A 15,288-nucleotide genomic window follows, 5' to 3' on the forward strand; every position below is an offset into this window, starting at 1 on the left:
AATTAGTCCAGCAGACGGCTTCTGCTTTGCTGCACCAGCTCTGCAGGAAACAGGGGAGCACAGAAAGCCAGATGCTAACTTAACTTACCTTGCCTGTGACAGATTATTTGAAATATTTCAGGAAGAAGAACGGATGAGGATCAGGTATCACATTATCGAACTCTGATTGTTGCAGAAAAGTGTGTTACACCTTGGTGTTACAGCTCAGTTGTGACAGCAACCTGGTTCTCAGCGAGAGATCAAGCAGCACTCGGAGAGTTAGAGAACTCAGGTTCATTACTCCAGCAACCCAAAAGAAGTTAACACTCCAAGCTCTAGACCCCGTTTGCAGGCTTACACAGGCTTTTATAGGCTGCCAGTTTACACTTCGCAACATCATATGCAAATAAGGTATAACAAAAGTTGACTAATTAGGAACAAGCTTTGTAGAAATGGACCAATCAGGAGGGAGAGAAATAACCAATCAGGAGTGAGCACCATGCAAATGGAGTACTACAAGTGGACCAATCAGAAGTTAGAGAAATGGACCAATCAGGAGTGAAGGAAATAACCAATCAGGAGTGAGCTCAGGGAACCAATAGAATTTTAGGGGTATGTTCCGCTTTCCTAGAAGTAAGCCGTTTCAGAGGCAAGAAGTGAGATAGAGCTTCTGGGTCAGGGAACCGGATGGTGCTGGCAGGAGAGTAGTGGCCTGCCTGGGGGTCCTGCCGGTCTTTTTTTATGGGGCTTCCCACCTCATGATGAAGTACCATGATATTTCAGGCAGTGTGAGAGAGAGAGAGGGGTCATCTCAGCCTTAGTCATCCCTGTACCACCTTCATGGTTTTTTGTGTACCTTTTATTGTAGTTTTTACTTAATATTTATCTTTGAATCTACTAAACTGATACTTTAATCTCACCCTAAGCAATAGCACCCATGAATTCAGGAGTTTGATATGCCAGCTGTTTTTTCCTATCTGTAGAAAAATAATCTACTGTAGCTATAGAAAAGTAATCCATTGTAAAATAAATATTGGAAGTCTGTTGAAATTAAAAAATGTGTTCTCATACCTCCCAAACTTATCTCAGGTACTTCCAGTGGTAGATGAGCCACGCCCTGGGACACACCAGAGGAGAAACGAGCCTGGATCTCACAGGGCGGCAGGAGAGTGTCAGCCACGGTGGGATTTGAGGGATTTTCCAATGTGTCCTTTAAAAGAGTCATATTTACATACGTGCATTACTATAGTACCATAATTGTAATTGACCCCCCTACCAAATTAATCGAATCAGCAAACACTTGTATATTGACTCATCTTTGTAACTGGATAATGGAAGTAGGACAGCTGGGCTTTCTTCTGCCTCAAGTATGAGTTACTTTCTTAGTAGCAATTTTGTTTCAGGTTGAATACCTTTCCTTTTGAGCTCCTCCCTTCTAAATCTTGTGAGTAAATGGGAATTAGGGAGCTCTGCAGAGATAAAGTGCTACTTTCACAGGATGTAGAATCACTAACATATGCAGATCTAGAAAAAAAAATTAGGCTTTGGAAAACCAAAATAATCACAAAGTAGGGACTAAACTTGGGCACCATTCCTGTTCCTGTTTTAAAGCTTCTTCTGGTAAAACTGAGTCTTTAAAACAAACGTGGCTTTTCCCCACTGGAGGAGTGCTGGGCCTGCAGCTCTGTGGCAAGACTCAGGCTCAGGTCTCTATTCCACAGGATGGGGTTTATTAAAGCTGTCAAAAATAAAACCTACTTCAAGAAGAACCAAGTGAAATTTAGAAGATGAGACGGTAAAACTGATTACTATGCTCAGAAACGACTGGTGATTCAAGATAAAAATGAGTACAACACACCCAAATCCAGGAGGATAGTTTGTGTAACCAACTATCATTTGTCGGATTGCTTATGTCCGTATAGAAGGAGATATGAGAGTTTGTGCAGCTTATGCTCACAAACCCCCAACATATGGTGTGAAGGTTGGCCTGACAACGTATGCTGCAGCATATTGTTCTGGCCTGCTGCTAGCCCACAGGCTTCTCAATAGGTTTGGTGTGGACAAGATTTATGAAGGCCGGGTGGAGGTGACTGGAGATGAATACAATGTGGAAAGCACCGATGGTCAACCCGGTGCCTTTGGCTGCCATTTGGATGCAGGGCTTGCCAGAAATAGTACTGGAAATAAAGTTTTGGGGGCACTGAAGAGAGCTGTAGATGGAGGCTTGTCTATCCCTCCCAGTACCAGATGATTCCCTGGTTATGATTCAGAAAGCAAAGAATTCAGTGCTGAGGTGCACCACAAGCCCACCATGGGCAAAACAACTTACATGCATTACCTGATTGAAGAACATGAGGATGCTTTCAAGAAACAGTTTTCTCACATAAAGAACAACGTAACTCTAGACATGATGGAGGAGATGTACAAGAAAGCTCTTGCAATACAAGACAATCCAGTCTACAAGAAGCCTGAGAAAGAAGTTTAAAAGGAGAGGTGGAACAGTCCCAAAATGTCACTTGCCCAGAAGAAAGATAGAGTAGCCCAGAAGAAAGCACACACCCTTTGAGTTCAGGAATGGGCTGATGAGAGTTAATAAGCCAAACCATCATTTTCTATGCTGATTTTTCGGATAAAGACAGAAATAAACTTATTGGCCAAGCAGCCAAAAAATAAAAATAAAATAAAATAAACGTGTGTACTGATACCAATAGTGCAGCATTTGTAATACCCTTTAGAAGCAATGCTGGCAGTTGTAATAAATTCTGTATTTTAGGGTTAGTACTTATTCAGTTTACCAAGAGCCAGTAAAAGAAAGCTTTGTTCATAAATATCAGCAAATGTTGTGACCTGAGGGAAGACTATATTTCAAAGTGGGCTGAGAGTTTCACTGGGAACCCCTGTGGAGTGAGACTGCTGATCGACAGGGGGAGAGATCCCATCAGAAAGGGGCTGGAAAGAGAATATCTGTGTTTTCTCTTCCTACTGGGCATGAGGGGAGAAGGAGGAGGAAGAAGACCTCTGCTGTAAGGACTGGAAAATAAGGTTGGTGGTGTTTTGTTATGGCACAACTGAAGAGGAGAAGACACAAGAGAAAAAAATCGGAAAAAAAATTTCCTGCAAGTTCAAGGAAAAGAAACCTTTTTCATCAGCAATAAAAGAAGGACAGGAAGAGTAACCAGGTATTAACTGTAGATCTGGACAGTGTTAGAGCTGAGTTCTAGGACTTCAAAACCGAGGCTAGTTCAGAGAGGTTTGTAAAGACACTTAAAAAACAAAAATCAGGCATCAGAAGCAGAAAGAATACACAACATTCTTCCCAGAGATGCTGCATTTAGTCAGCCAGTAATGCTGATTCATGGCTTCAGGGTGATGGGTTGGCAGGATGAGGGCATTGTGAGACAGGCAAGGCCATCATCACAAAGCCAGAGACCAAAGACAAGGGCTGAGAAGTCAGACATTGGTGTGAGGTCAATGTTACCTCTTTGAGAATGGAGATTGGAGGATTATAGGAGTGGCTGTTTTTGTAGCTTGGGTCATAGCAGCCCTTAGATGATGGTAAAAGAAGGGAAATTGGAAATCTTAAGGATTTAAAACAATTCTTGTGAACTGTTATGGTAGAAACAGAGGCTACAAGGCAGAATAGATAAGGAGAAAGATGCTTTCCCCACGACCTCCAGAGGACTCAGAGAAATTAGAAGGCAAGTGGGGTTTCCATAGAAATTTGAAGCTTTTTTTCTTCTAATTTTAGGGTAAACTTAAAAGAGCCCCTCTATTGATAGCTGGACTACATTCGGTAAACTGAAGACAATGAAGATGAAGTATAGACATTGTAGCCTCCAGGGGCCCCTTCCCCCTTCTCTTCCTCAAAGTGGTCACAGGAACATGCAATGTGACAAGTTGGTGGTGTGATAGAAAGCTCCTTAAAAGCACAATAAGCACAATTCAGCAGTCATGTGCTTGGTGAGTTTGGTGAAGAAAGAACTGTGTCAGGATGACTATGTATGTGGGTAGGCAAGGTCCAAGAAAGTGTATCCTGGCATTATTTGTGTTAATAAATTGCTGGAAAAACCCAAATGTCCATCAGCAAAAGAGAGGTTAAATAGTTTACAATACATTCATGCAATGGAATACTATGCAGCTGTTAAAAAGGATCAGATCTTTGTATCAGAGTTTGGCCAGGACATCAGAGGATGTCCTGTGTATTCCATGACTGGTTCAGGATGGGCACATAGCCTGATCAGAGCCAGTGAGGCTGTGGGAATTTTCTTGGGAACCCTGGGAATCTTTATTCTTCACTGAATCTCATAGAAGATGTAGAATCTGGAACTGCTACAGGAATGTTCTCAGATGAAAAGGGAACCTTACAAGAATTCTAACTGGTACTGAGACCTTAGTGAGGACAGTTACAGAGGAATGAGGAGTGGGAGGCAAATTGGAACAGGTGGAAGAGTGAGGTGAGACTGGGCAGGGGAAGGGCAGTGGTCAAGAGAAGCCAACATTTAGAGATGTGTGGCTGTTGCAGGGAGTAGAGAGGTAGAGCAGTGGCTGGAAGGTGAGATGGAGAGCATTTTGCATGTGTTCCCCCTCTCCCCCCCGCCCAGCAAGGAGATGCTACCATGTGTGCGACATTTATAGGAGACTCAGGGGAGGGGGAGAGTGGTAACGGGTGGTGTCGCATAGCATGTGTAAAGGGCTGGCCTTGGAGTGCAGAAGAGAATGACCAATGTCCTCTTGATGGCTTCTAATTCTCTGTGAAGTGTGAGGAGGGGTCATTTCTTCGTAGAGAAGCCAGATCAGGCGACAGCAGAGAAGATATAGAATAGCTTAGGTGGGAACAGGTGCAGAGCCCCCAGAGGAGCTGGATGGATTTCTGGGCAGTGTGGCTGAGATCGCAGGGCATGACTTCACAGGGCAGCTTTCTGTAGCAGCACTGCGTGCTGCAGGCATGCTGATCACAGGAGATGGCCTCCCAGGGTTTCACGTTGACCAGGCAAATGCCTGGAGGAAGGGAGTGTGGAGAAGTTTCAGTTACACATCTTCAAGAGTGACTGAGGAGAGGGTGAGGGTGGTTTATAGCTCAGTGGTAGAGTGTGTGCTTAGCATGCATGAGGTCCTATGTTCAACCCCCAGTACCTCCACTAACAACAACAACAACAACAAAAGAATAAAACTAAATTTAAGACATAAATACAATGAAAAAAATAATGAGTGATTGATGGTGGTGAGATCAAGAAGCATGTGAAGTTAGGAGGTTCCCCAATCATTTGAGGATAGCTCTCTCCTCCCTTATAGAGTTTCATTCTCCTCTCCCTTTGGCAGCTTTTACCCATTTCTCTCTCAGGTTTGGCTTGTTAGAAGTTGCTTGGCCAGTTAGAAACCTGGAACCTCTGCCCAGTTCTGCCCCCACTGGTGAGCTGCCGAAGGTGGTACTTTCTGCCAGTAAAGTGGGTTTTTTTCTTTCTGTTTGGATGAGATTCAGTCCTCTGTCAAACATTATAAAAACTGGTCTGCAGGGCAGAAGGCATTTTCAGAGCAGTTGAGAATCCTGTCTCAATCTCTGGTTTTGATGAAAAAAAAAAGAGCACCTAAGACCTGAAGAAACGTGCATGCAGTACTGGTCGAGGGACTCACTGGAAGGGACTTACGGAAACACTGCTTATGAAGCGTTCAGTCCTCGTGGCTCCTACTGTTGCATATATTCAGTAACAACAAACTCATCACCTACTCTCCTTTGAAATGTGAATAGGTTATGTCCTCTGTTTTCAGGACCTACATGGTGGGGAGGAAGGAGAGGGGAATGAATCACTAAGATATTTCAAAGAGTGAGCTAACCAACTCTATTAAATTAAAACTGTTCATGCTTTCATCTCAGCATCTTAACTTCTTACCAGACACTCTCACAATGTAAAGATATATGCTCTAGAATGTCCTGCTGAAGGATTGTTGGCACATAATAAGGGGTATGGTTGAGTAAATTAAGCAATGGACACATAAGGAAATACTACATGGCCTTTGAAAACAGCGAGGTAGGTCTATAAGTACTGACAACGAAGATTCGTCAAGACATTCTGTTAAGTGACAAGATGCAAAATAGTATCACAGCAGGGATAATGATATGACTATTAGAATGTGTATAAAGAATAAAAATTGAAGAAATGTACACAAAAATGTTAAAGACATTATTGGGAAAGTGGAGTATAATTTTCATTTTATGTTTTTCTATGTAATTTGATTTCTCTATAGTGAACAAACATTGTTTTTGCTTAATAATGGAACTATTGAACACAGTTTCTCTGCTAAGCATGTTACATTCATTCATTATTGGCTTACACAATCACTAGGTGGTGGATATTACCTATTCTATAGATAAGAAGATTAGAAAAGTTAACCAGCCCAAGTTCACCAGGTTAGTAAAGATTTTTTATCTAAAGAGATAGGCTTTTCAAAAGCTATGTAATGAAGTGAATAAATACAGCCTTCCCAGGCTCAGCTTCTCTCTATTTAGAAGGTCACTTCTGGCTATTTTGGCTCTCTTTCATTTCCTCTGGGAAGTTATTCTCGTGACTCCATTAACCTTACTCTGTAGCATTTTGATGTGCTCACTGCAGTGCCTTTGCCTAGGTGTTACCATTTGCACTTGTGTATGAGTCTATTTTTGTTCATCTGCATCTTTGATGATGAGCTCCTTGACAGACTTGACTCCTTGGAACTTCCATGAGGGCCTGTTTCCAAACCTGTTCAGTAGGTCTTAGGACTGAGTCCTCAGTGTAACATTTGCATTCGGTCAGTCCTTAATATTGCTGACCAACATTTCCAATGAATCAAGCAATTTTTTTCTTATGCAGGACTATATGTTTTCTCCACTGAATTATGTAAATGTCCCTCAGTCGAGTAGCTTCTGAATTAATAGATAATTCCAGTATAGTCATGTCTTCTCTTGATTTTTTTTCCCTCTTGATGTAGAAGAGATGTGAGTCATACAGAGTCACTAGAAGGCTTCTGAATGGAAAAGCTTGACAACCTTTGTGTTAAACATACTAGTGGCAGAGAATTCCTCTATTTCTCTGCTTCAATGCTGACAGGACTAAATGCTGTTTACATTATAAAGGACTAAAGAAACAAGACTAGACTTCCAGCTACTTGATGACATGTGGCTGAGAAAAGAGCTTCAAGGTAACTGGTTATCATATTGATTCCAGATTACCTTCTTTGGTTTAAGTAGAGAGACAAACACATACCCTTACCCAAACGAGTGAATCAAATATAATTTTCATCTTGCTTCACAAATACCTGACTGTGTACCTTTAACACCTTTATTAACAGCAAAAATAACATTGTCTACATCCACAGCCAGCTGTTCTTTTGAGTAGTTTTACTCCTTGTACCTCAGCACTTGAATGACAAACTTTATCAGAGTGGAATATTTAATTCAAAAGACTTGCATACAATTTGACTCACAGTGATACATACAATTGATTCACAGTGATCACTTTAGAAATCTAAAACCTACTTGATAATACACAATTTAGGGTGAGAAAGAAGGCATTCCTTTTTTTTTTTAAATTAAATCTTTAAAAATTTGTAAATTTATTTCAAGTACACAGAATAGAAAATAATACAATGAAGTAACTATGCACTCAGGTGGGTTCCACAGTGTAATGGTCAGCACTCTGGACTCTGAATAACTATGCACTCATCACCCACTCTATCAAAATTTATTATTGTCATATTGAGTTTAAACTTAAAAAAAAAAGCCACATATATAAAGCCCCCGTATGTGCCTCCTAAATCTCATTAATTTTTTCCCCTTCCTACATAAACTCTATTCTGAATTTGGTGTTTATTATTCTCATGTTGTTATTCCTTTGCTCTATTTATAAATCCATAAACAATATGTAACATTGTTTGGTACTTTCAGTGGTGTATCACACACATCATCCTGCACCTGCGCTGTTTCGGCTGTTTATACATATAATTTGAGTTGTTGTACAGATTATATCCCATTATACCAAAGTGTATCTGTTATCCTGTGGATGGACTTCTGGTTGTTTTCAATGTTTTGCTACTACAAACAGTACTATTTACAGTTTTATACCTGTCTCCTCTTTCCACCTGTATGTATGTAGTTCTTCATATGTTCATGTGCATACAATCATCTGGTAAATCTTGTTAAAATGCAGACTCAGACTCGGTAGGTTTGGGATAGGGCCTGAGATTCTGCATTTGTGTTAAGTTCCCAGATGGTGCTGATGCTGGTGGTCCTAGGACCACACTTAGAGGAGTAAGGGTCTTGCAGAGGAATGAAACTTCTGGGTTGTAGAGGATGTGCGTCTTCAATGTTACTTGATATAGCCAAACTGCTCTTTGAAGTGCTTATACCAACCGACACTCCTATCAAAAAACAACTCACAAGTCTTTACAATATTACATCTTTATTAACACCTGTTATTATAAGACTTAATTTTTGCCAATTCAATGGGCATGAAGTGGTGTTTCTTATTAATTTGCATTTGATGAGTATTATTGAAGCTGGACCTCTTGAGTTTCTTCTGCAATAATTCTTAACATAAGCTAATATTATGGCAAAGAAAAGGTCTTTATTTGTTTCATACTTTAAAGCATCCTTCTTAAAAGACTCCCTCACATTCTTAAGGCTTTTAATTGTTCTTTTTTAAAAGTGCTAAAGACAAAAGTAGAAAGGCAGAACCTGAAAGAATGGGGCTGGAAGGGAGTAAAGAGAAGCAAATACCATCAACTCAGCTGGAAGAATGTCATAGGCTATTTTGTACACTTTTCTCTGACTGAGGGTACGAGAAAAGGAATTGGAAGCTTATGGAGGGAGAGAGGGATAAGAGGTCTGTATCTTCTGAATAATTCATTTATCTTAAATCTTGGGTAATGAATTTCACTAAAGAAAATAATCTTGCTAAAATTAAGGCTTTGCCATCTAAAAACATTATGCTCCATCCCACTAATTACATGCCTATAAAGAAAAATAGAGATACATGTATTGCAAAAGTAATGCATGTGTATTGTAGAAAATGGTGATAACCAAAAAGAAAAAAATTCATAATCTAACTTAGCATAGGGTTAAAAGCATGGGCCTCTAAATCTTGTGTTTGAATTCCAATTTAACCATTTTCTGGGTGAGCACTCTTGAATAGGTCATTTAATATCTTTATATTAACATCCCTATCTATCTATCTATCTATCTATCTATCTATCTATCTATCTGCTTTCTCTCTTAGAAAATGAGGATTATAATAATATCACCTAGATCATAGGGGTGTGAGGATTAAATTAGCTAATAGATGTAAAGTACTTAGGACATCGGTTGACACCTAGGAAAAACTCATTAAACTAGAGCTACTCAAGGTGAGAGCAAGTTGGTAGAACAGGGAGCCCTCAACACTCCTTCCATCATGGAGACACGGATTTAACAGCAATACATGGACCAATTGCCTATGTGAAAAACCTAGAACCCAGTTAAGAGGTTCCTGTGCTCCAGGCAAGGAGCCAACCACATGAAAGCCTGGTAGGAAACTTTGTGGCATTCTCTCTCACCAGAGCCCCTCCACCGGCACAATGTGGAGCAATTAGAACACCTAATTCTCATAGAGTAGAATGCACGTCTAACATCCTGACTTTTAGCTGGCCTGCCCAAGGGACCGATTTCTATCTTGCCGGAATCCAGCATTGACAAGAACCAGGAGCTAGGTTGGGAGCTTGGCCTCTAAGAACAAAAGTGATCAAGTACCAGAGTCTGCAGTAACACAGACAGACACTAGGTGGCGCATACCACAGCACCAGAGAGGCCACAGTATCACAGACAGACATCAGGGGGAGCTCCTGGATAGAAATAGGCAAAACATTTAGATTACACACAAGCCCAGAGAGGACACATTTCCTAGAAAAGGCTTGAGAGGTCTCCAGAATCTTTAGCAGGGCTGAATGGAGAATGTCTTCCCCAGTATGAAATCATACTGAAAAATCTGGGAGAGAGAGCTTATTTTTCAAATGCCAAAATTCTAACAGAAGATAACAAGACATACAAAGAAAGAAGGAAACACAGCCCATTTAAAGAAACAAACTAAATCTTCTAAAACTGATCCTAAAGGAATGAAGACATATGAGTCACCAGACAAAAAATTCAAAATAACCATCATAAGGATGCTCAATGATTCAAAAAAAAAAAGCACATATAGACAACTAAATGAAATCAGGAAAAGGATGCATGGGAAAAATGAGAATATCAACAAAGACAGAAACTATGAAGAAGAATCAAACAGAAATTCTGGAAATGAAAATAATAATTGAACTAAAAAATTCACTAGAGGGACTCAACATTGGACTTGATTAGCCAGGAATCAGTGAATTCAAAGATAGCACTTTCAAAATTACTGAGACAGAGGAGCAAAAAGAAAAAGAAAAAAAAAAAAAAACACTGAAGAAAATGAAGAAAGCATAAGGGACTTATGGGATACCATCAAGCAGAACAACATATACATTATGGAAGTCAAAGAAAAGAAAAGAAGGGGAAGAAAGGAAGAAAGAAAGGAGGAAGGAAGGAAGGAAGGAAGGAAGGGAGGAAGGGAGGAAGGAAAGAAAAGGAAAGAAAATAAAGGGGCAGAGACCCTATTTAAAGAAATATTGGCCCCAAACTTCCCAAATCTGAGAATGGAAATGGAAATACAAATTTATGAAGACTCAAAAACCTCCAACTAAGGATAAATCTAAAGAGAATTACACCAAGACACATCATAATCAAACTGTCAAAAGCAACAAAGAGAATCTTGAAAGCAGAAAGAGAAAGTGACTTGTCATGTACAAGGGAGCTCCTACTAAATTACCAGAAGATTTTTCAGCAGAAATCTTGCAGGCTAGAAGGGAGTGGGAGGATATATTCAAAGTACTGAAAGAAAAAAGTGCCAACCCAAAATACTACATCCAGCCAAACCATCCTTTAAAAACAAAGGAGAAATTAAGACTTTCCCAGATAACCAAAAGCTGAGGGAATCTATTGCCACTAGACCTACCTTGTGAGAAATGCTGATGGGCTCTTTCCCTCAGGGCAGGTAGCAGAGGTGGCAGCTATTGCAGCCAAGGCCAAGATTAAGGCTTGAGCCCTTTAGGCAAGAAGAAGGAGGAGTTGCCATGATGACCTGAAGGTGGAGCTCTCCCAGCCACATGTCTCCAAAGTGATAGGTTGTGCAGCATCCAAACTCTCTAAGATCTGAGTTGTTTGCAAATCCATCGCCTGTGTTCTCACCACCATTAGCCAGACTCAGAAAGAGAACCTCAGGAAATTCTACAAGGGCAAGAAGCACAAGCCCCCAGAATTGCAGCCCAAGAAAATATGTGCTTTCCACTGCCAGCTCAACAAGCATAAGGGGAACCTGAAGGCCAAGAAGCAGCATTGGAAGGAATGGTTGTGCCCACTGTGGAAGCATGTGGTCAAGGCCTGAGCACCGTGGTGTCAAGAAAAAACAAACTGGCTGAAAAAAAAAAATACTGAAAGGAGTCCTTCAAGTTAAAGCAGAAGGATGAGAAATGGCAACCAAAACCATACAAAAATATAAAACTCCTTGATAAAGGTAAATACATAGACAAATATAAAATTATGTAGTGCTGTAACATAGGTGCAGAAATCACTTTTAAATCTAATATAGAATTTTTAAAAACAAAAGAATAAAAAGTAGTTATAAATCTGTATTAATAAATATGCAATATTAAAAGAGGTAATTTGAGTCTCAGTAACATAAAGTGGGGGAGGCAGAGCTGTAAACGAATAGAGTTTTTATATGTGATTGAGGTTACATTGTTATCAGTTTAAAATATATTATTACAACTTAAGACATTTTATGTAATTACAGTGGTAATCGCAGAGAAATTATAGAATATACACAAAGTGAAATGAGAAGGGAATCAAAATATGCCACTACAAAAAAATCAGCAAAACACAAAGCAAGGCATCACGAAGAAAAGAGGGACAAAAATGTTATAAAATATACAGAAAACAATGAACAAAATGGGCCATAGGAAGTCCTTCCCTGTCAGTAATTTCTTTATATGTAAATGGATTACATGTACCCATTAAAAGACACCAATTGGCTGAATGGATAAAAAACAAGATCCAACAAATATGCTGTCTATAACAGACATTCAGTAGATCTAGAGACACACTGTGATTAGGCTACACACGGTATCTGTTCTCTTGCTCTCTGTACATCCCCTGCTTGACTAATGTCTGCTTCACCTAGACCTACTCACACAACTGACCTTCCTCATACTTGTCCCAGGTCCCTAGCTAATGGCTGTTCTAGCTTTAGATCAGAACTTCTTCACTACGATAGCTTGCCAAAGGGCGGTGAGGGTTGTGTCCCTCTGCTAGTTTCCTGGTAATGGATGAGCCAACCTGATGCCAATCCCCCATATAACTGCTAACCTCCCCCTGCTCCTGGGTAAAATAAACTTTAAGACAAAAACTATCATACAAGACAAAGAAGGGCATTGTATAACAGGGTCAATTCACCAATTATAATGTACACGCACCTCACCCTAGAACTCCCAAATATATGAAGCAAACTGACAAAACTGAAGGGAGAAATGGACAGCAACACAATAATAGTAGGATACTTCAATACTCCACTTTCAGTTATGAATAAATAACCAAACAGGTCAATAAGGAAATAGAAGACTAAAACAACACTGCAGAAAAACTGAACCTAATGGACACATATAGACACTTCACCAAACAGTAGCAGAATATGTATTATTCTCAAGTGCACATGCATTTTCTCCAGGGTAGACCACCAGTTAGGCCACAGAACAAGTCTTATCAAATTTAAGATTGAAATCATACAAACTATCTTCTTTGACCACAATGGAATGAAACTAGAAATCAACAGCAGAAGGAAAACCCACAAATATAAAGAAGTTAAACAACATACTCTTAAACAACCAATGGATCAAAGAAGAAATTACAAGGGAATTTGGAAAATATCTAGAAACAAATGAAAATATACAACATACCAAAACTTACGGGATATAGCAAAAGCAGTGATAAGAGGCATTTTATAGAGATAAATGCTTGCATTAAAAAAGAACCATCTCAATAACCTAACTTTATACCCGAGGAAATAGAAAAAGAACAAACTAAACCCAAGTTTAGAAGAATGGAAGAAACAATAAAGATCAGAGCAGAGGTAAATGAAATAGAGAACAGAGAAACAATAGAAAAAAGTCAATAAAACCAACTGAATATTTGTGTCCCCTCACCCAAATTTTTATGTTGAAGCCCTAACAACCAATGTGATGGTATTTGGAGGTGGGGTCTTTGGGAGATAATTAGGTATAAATTAGGTCATGAGTGCGGGAAGGATGGTTCAACATATGAAAATCAATCAATATAATACACAACATTAATAAAATGAAGGACAGAAACTACATGATCATCTCAACTAATGCAGAATAAGCATTTGACAAAACCAACACTCTTTCATGATAAAAGCGATTAAAAAAACCAAGAATACATGGAAACTACCTCAACATAATAAAACTCATATATGAAAAGCTCACAGCTAACATCATATTCAACCATGAAAGGCTGAAAGGTTTTCCTTTAAGATCAGGAACCAAGCAAAGATGCCCCCTCTCTTCACTACTTTTCAACATAGCACTGGAAGTCCTAGCTAGAGCAGTGAGACAAGAAAAGGAAATAAAAGGCACCCAAATTGGAAAGGGAGAAGTAAAATTATCTCTGATTGCAGATTGCATGATCTTATATGTAGGAAACTGACTTCACACACACACACACACGCCACAAAATCTGTTACAATTAATAATTTCAGCAAAGTAGCAGGATATAAAATCAACACACAAAAATCAGTTACATTTCTATACACTAAAAATGGCTAATGTGAAAAGGGAATTAAGAAAACAATCCCATTTACTACAGCATCAAAATGGACAAAATACATAGGAATAAACTTAATCAAATAGGTGAAAGACTATAAATCATTGCTAAAAGAAATACAAATAAATGGAGACACTGCACTTATGGTTTGGGACACTTATATTGGTAAAATGTGCATACTGCCCAAAGCAATGTACAGATTCAATACAATCCATATCAAAATCCCAGTGGCAGGTTTTTTTTTTGGCAGAAGTAGAAAAAAATCATAAAATTCATATGGAATTTCAAGGTACTCCAAATAGCCAAACCAATTTTGAAAAAGAAGAATAAAGATAGAGGCCTCACATTTCCTGATTCCAAAGTCTACTAGAGTGTAACACTAATTAAGACAGTATGGTACTGGCATAAAGACAGATAAATAGAATAGTCAAATCGTAGAAACATAAAGTAGTAATCTGATTGCCAAATACTGCAGAAAGGAGGGAGGGAGAAGTAATGTTCAGTGGGTATAGAGTTTCAGGGTGACAAGATGAAACAGTTTCAGATCTGTTGCATAATAATGAGAATGTTATGCTACTGAATGCTATACACTTAAAAATGGTTAAAATGGTAAATTTTAAGTTTTTTTTTTCTTTAACCACAATTAAAAGAAAAACCCATCTGAGCCATTATAAACTTTTAGGCTTTTTTCTCCCATGAATATACACTTTCCCCTCAAATTGGACCACACTGTGCATGCTATTTTATAAGAAGCTTTTGCTCATTGACTACAAAATGCAAACCTTTCCAAGTTATTCTCTATTCTTCTAGGTCATTTAGAAAGGCTGTTTAGTATTCCAATAAATGAATCTACCACAATTAATCAATTTCCTGTTGGACACTGGATTGAATTATTTTACTCTTATGAATACTGTATAGCTAAATCATGTCATGCATTTTAAATAGTTTTAGTATCAGTTTGTTTTCTCTCTCCCCTTCTAATCAGCTTTCAGCTGTTACATTTCTCCCATTTTAATCTGTGATCAAATAATCAAGCCAGTTAAATCCATTTACTTGTCATAAAACTTTATGTGCAATTCTGTCCCTTGCTCATTAACCACATTGTGTGTGTGTGTGCAAGCGTAGAAAACAGACTTCCAATGATTATACAGAAACTTGCAAATTGCATATTACTAAGTTGCCTAAATGCAGCTGGATGGGCTCATTTCCAAAATTTGCCTGAAGGATCTCATGAAATGCTTGGTAGAAAACATATTCCCAGGCCTAGCCCAATGGATATATTATTCTGGATATATTATTTAATCAGTACTTCAAATGATTCTTATAATCAGGCAAATTTAGAAACACTGGGCCCTTAACCTGCATCCTCAGAGCTTCCAGGACATTGGGAAATC

General features: G+C 39.0%; 1 pseudogene; it reads left to right on the forward strand.

The window, feature by feature from the left end:
• The first annotated feature begins 1,625 nt into the window (after window positions 1-1,625).
• On the forward strand, window positions 1,626-2,616 carry LOC102513802 (annotated as a pseudogene).
• Window positions 2,617-15,288: the final 12,672 nt, after the last annotated feature.

The sequence above is a fragment of the Camelus ferus genome, chromosome 7, assembly GCF_009834535.1.
Source record: "Camelus ferus isolate YT-003-E chromosome 7, BCGSAC_Cfer_1.0, whole genome shotgun sequence".
Classification (NCBI taxonomy): Eukaryota; Metazoa; Chordata; class Mammalia; order Artiodactyla; family Camelidae; genus Camelus; species Camelus ferus.